This window comes from Hirundo rustica, chromosome 23 (assembly GCF_015227805.2).
Source record: "Hirundo rustica isolate bHirRus1 chromosome 23, bHirRus1.pri.v3, whole genome shotgun sequence".
Classification (NCBI taxonomy): Eukaryota; Metazoa; Chordata; class Aves; order Passeriformes; family Hirundinidae; genus Hirundo; species Hirundo rustica.
This window is the reverse complement of record NC_053472.1, coordinates 5,349,858-5,355,018: the sequence shown is the minus strand read 5'-3', so window position 1 is coordinate 5,355,018 and position 5,161 is coordinate 5,349,858.

The following is a 5,161-nucleotide window of genomic DNA, read 5'->3' as shown; positions in this document are numbered from 1 at the left end:
TTTACTATTAAACTTTTAAAATTTTAAAACAAGTGATTGGCGTTTATCACAGTGCCTTAAGTTTAACTTCCATGTGTTTTTCATATTCTCTGCTGCCTAGGGCTGTGGTGCTGAGCCTCTAAAAGCTCCCTAAACTATTTCTTTTTTTTCCTTAAAGTTGTTTAAACCCACTCTAAACTAAAACCCCAAAAAAGCACCGAAAGTTCCCCCCTGCAACCCGCCAAAACTCAAGACAGCTTTTTCCAACACCAAAAAAAACCCCCTGATAAAAGACTGAACAAACCAAGCTACACCCACAACAAAAAGTTTCTCACTTTACCATCTCTCTTCAAAACAACAAAAGGCTTTGTTGGTTCATATTAATCATTTTTTATGCTTCTAAGAACCTTGTTACATAAATAGTTTTTTTCCACTTTACTCTAATTTTTCCCCCTCATGTTAACTGTGAGTAAGCTCTCTTCACAGGGCAGGGACACAAAACAAATCCTGCTCCTGCTGCACACCAAGGACAACTTTCAGCCCCAAAGCACAAACAGTGGCTGGAGGGAGGAACAAGAGGGATGGGAGCTCACAGCCTGGAGCTGGAATTGGACAATTAAACCCCAATGTGCAAATGGATCAAAATTGATCAAAGTGTCAGACCTCGTGACCATTTGTCCATTCTGTCACCATTTTTTGTCCATTTTGTGACCATTTTGGGTCCACCTTGGGTGTAGCCCTGGCCAGGCTCTTCTCCTGCCCATGGTCTACCCTTCAAGGATTTTAAATGAATATCTGCTTCATTCTCCAGCTCTGTCCAGTCTCTGTTCCAGCTCAGCCTTCCCAGGGCATCAATGTAACCCTGAGAAACTCAGAACGTTTGTAAACCTGGTGCCCCCACCCTTTCCCCTGCGCCTGGGAGCCAGACAAAGAGAGAAAATAAAGGCGAGAACGAGCAAAAAAGTGAATTTACGCCGGGGGATCAAGGTGAATTTCGCTGTACCTGGAACACCTGCCCTTTCCCCAGGCACACGCAGGTGTGCTGCCCCTCTGCAGGCTGCACTGCCTGGGAGCCGCAGGGAAAACAGGAATCTTGGGCAGGCCAGGGGTTGAAGAAGCCCACGGGGCAGGGCAGGCAGCGGTGGGAATCCAGCGCTGCCCCTTCCGAGCGGAACGTCCCCGGCGGGCACGGCACCGGCACCACGCTGCTGTTCCCTCCAGGGCAGGAAAAACCTTGGGACAGCAAAAAAAAAAAAAAACCCAAAAAATCTCAGTTTTTCCCCTGCAAAGCAGCTCGTGGTGCAGGTGAGCGGCTGCGTTTCCAGTTTAAATATTGCGGCGTGTTTACGTCAGTAATGGGTTAAACTCATCCCATTTCAAACCCTTAATTTCAATTCCCTAATCTTAATTTCCTAACTTCGATTCCCTGATTGCAATGCTGTTTAACTGCACAAAGGGAACACTTCTGAGATGCGGATGTTATGACAGAAGAAGCCAGCACTCTGCATTTGCTCTCGAAGCCTTTTTCAACCTGTCACATCACGGGTTTCAGCAAGCCCCATCGATTATCCGAGAATTATCGTGGCGAAATTCAAGCCTGACTGCATTTTTATTGAGGAATATGTGACTGAGAAGCAAATAATCTCTGATAAATTATCCACGAATTACCTCCTGGGCAAACTGGCAGGCTCTGCTCTCCTCTTGCGCAGCGAATCCCGCTTTGGCATTCCTCATCATTTTGAAGTTGTGTTTCCCTCGTGTCGATGCCGGGCAAGGCTGGAAAAAGAGAGAAAAAGAAGAGGAAAAAGGCCATGGATTTATTGCCCCGAGCAGCTGGAACTGCCAAAAGTGGGTGAGCAACAGAGGCGTGAGGAGAGCTCTCCTCTCCTGCTGAATATTTCATGGTCAGGGAGAGTTAAAGGATTGGTGTGAAATATTTATGGGAGTTATTTGAGCCCCACGGGTCACGGAGCAGAGCTGCTCTCTGCCCGACCCAGGCAATATTCCTATGGAATGAGGCCAGGGAAGCTCTGATTTGGGATTCTGGAGTTTGCTCCTGTACAGCAACCCTGGCTTTGGAAAATCCACAAATCCTCGTTTATCACAAGGGATCATCAGTTAACGTGGGAACAGCTGCGGCTTTGGGATGCGCTCATCATAAACTGCGCAGCCTGAAGCAAAAAAACCTGCCGGGAAATCGGTGTATTTTTGGAATTTGCTATGAAAAATTTATTGCCGGCAGCTGGGTTGCCCCCTCTGGTTTTGAACATCTTCAGTGCAATCCGGGGACCTGGTTTTGAAGGATTTCTGCGGGTTTTGGAGGTGGCAAACCCGGGCCGGGCTCCTGCAGCGCGGCGTTATTCCCACAGCAGAGGGCAGCCTGGCTCCCTGCAGGATGAGCAGGAGGGAATTGACGCCACATTCCGTATTTATTTCTGAGCCCTCACCCTCCTCACATCCCAGCCCCTGCCCGCCTGTGCCACGCTGGAGATGTTCCACATCCAGCAGAGCTTTCTGTTTCCTCCCGCAGAAATTTATAATCAAATAACTCCAGAGCGTTTCTGGGTGGCTTTTCCCCATCTCCTCGTGGTAAATGCACATTTTTCCTCCAAGTTCCTTCCTACAGTTCCTCATTCGAGGGCCTGCAGCCGGGTGGACTTTCGAGGGGCACGATAAATGCATGTTTTGATTTATTTCGAGTGGCTGTCTTGGAGAGGGGTTTTCAGAGAGAGGAAATATTTGTCCGTGTGTTCGCCAGAGCTGGGACTCAGTGATTTAACTGGGATTTGTCGGAAATTGCAGTTCCTTGGACAAATCTCTGATGTCACAGCGAATGATCTGTCACTTTTCACACCGAGAACAGCCTGGAGTCCAGACCCAAAGGCTGCGCAGCTGAATATCCGCTAAAATTCGGATTTTCGGGCAGGATTCGCTTCCATCCCAATTTCCTGAGCTGCGAATCGCAGCACGAACCATCCCCGAGGTGGAAGTGCCAGGACTGAGCTCCTTGTTTGAGTTTGCATTCCCTGAGCTTGAGTTTGCATTCCCTGAGCGTGCCTGGAATTGCCCCACTGCAGGAATCCTGGGCAGAGGTTGCAGGAGCTGCTGCCCAGCGCGGGGTCCTGCAGGGCTTTGCTCGGCCCCGGGGGAAATTCGGCGAATTTGGATTTCGCCCAGCTGCTGAGATGGATTGCGCTGCCAGGCCAGAGGCTCTGGTGCTGGAATTTCTTTAAAAATTATTATTATTATTATCTTTTCTTTTATTATTGTTATTTTATTATTATTATTTTATTATCTGTTAGGGGTTTTTTGGTTGGTTTTGCGGTGTTTTTTTAAAAGTTGTTTGGGGGGGTTGGGGGTTTTTTTTGGTCGGGTTTTTGGTTTGTTTTGGGGTTGTTTTTTTTTTGTCTGTTGGGTTTTTGATTTGGTTTTGGTTGGGTTTGTTTTTTGAGGGTTTTGGGGTTTTTTTGTCTGTTGGGTTTGTTTTTTGAGGTTTGTTGGTCGGTTGGTTGGTTGGTTTTGTTGGGGTTTTTTTTGTGTGTGTGTGCTTTTTTGGGTTTTTTTGCTTTTGTGGGGATTTTTTTAAAAATTTTTTTGTGTGTGTTTTGGTTTTGGTTTGGTTTTTTTTTTTAACCCAGTGCAGGAAGTGTCTGGCAAACCTCCCAACCCCGCGCCTGTCAGAGTTCATCTTTTGGGAATGCGAGGTGGAAATGACCCCAGAGATCCCCTGAGAACACCAAAGGCAATTCCCAGCTTTCCCCCACTTCAGAACCATTTTTTGGAGCCTTTTATCTGCTGCTGGCCGCACAAATCCGTGATGGGGCCAGAACAAATAAACAAATAAGCGCCCTGTGGCAAAAGCTGAGTCTCAGGCTGGTGATTTCTGGCTGTGATAAGCACACGCAGGATTTCCCTTTTCCACAGAACCCATCCCCGTGTGCCAGCCTGGCGTTTTCCCGGCAGGGCTGGGAATTTAACAGCCCCGATAAAACCTTCGGTGATTAATAGAGCCCAGGAATTAATTAATGCCTGAGTCACTCTCCCAGGTTTGGCTGACTTCGGTCATCGCTCACCTTCGCTTTTCAGAAAGGGGGGCAGGGAAAAAAGAGGGGAAGACTAAAAAAAAAAATAAATAAAAAATCAGATTTTCTATTCATTTTTCAAAAGAAATGGGGACATGAGCAGCTGTTGGTTAAACAGCATCCAAACCCACCGTATTATTGAGCAGAGGAATTTTCACACCTGCTCAAGCAGCTCCTGAAAAGAGCCAAGCGAAACCAGCTCCAGAACTTGGGAAATCAGCCCTGATCACAGAGTTTCTAAACTCACGTCACTATTTTGGTTTGGAATTCTCTCGTTTTTCCCCTTGGTGAATTTACCTCTGGTGTCTTCAGTCTCTATTATGCATGATTCATTATATTTTTTAGCGATTCTTTAGCAATTTTTAGCTATTCTAAGCTAAATATTTTAATTTAGCTTGGAATTGCTCTTTTTATTTATTTTTTTTTTTTAGTATTATAAGCTATTATTAGCTGTTTTAAAGCTATTTTTAGCTAATTTTAGCTCTCTTTTTTTGCTACTTTTCTTCCTGGGCATTGAGCTTTGAAATGATATTTTTTAATTCCACGGCGTCTGAACAAGCAGCTACTGACTGACCCGTGGTTAGCGAGTCAGATAAGCCAAAATTTTGGTTTTATTTCCCTGTAAAATTTCATGGAAGTTTCTCAACCAAAGGAGCCACAAGTGGGATTATGTTGATATGCAAATATTCGATGAGCCTACTTGTATCAGGCCATTCTTTTTCCCCACATCGACTTTACTCTCCGGATAATTATTTACTGCAGGTTTTGGCTCTGCTGGAGGAGATTTGTGTTTAGATAACCCTTGGCTTTCATTCACGTGGAGAGAAGTCGTATAAACGCTGAAATCATTTTTTTTAAGGCTTCCAGGGAAAGGCTGGGCAGTGACTTTTGGGACACAGCCAAGGGACTTGGGATGGCGTTTGCAGGAATTGCCCTCAGTGAACTCTCAGAGGGCTCAGGGCCCTAAAAAGTGCCCATAAAACCCAAGCACGTGCCAGCACAACCTGCGGCTTTGTGGGGTCACCTCCAGAGCAACAACCACCCGTGAACTGGGCCTGGCAAAGTGGCAGATTCCCTTTTTATTTTCCTTCCTCTTTCTA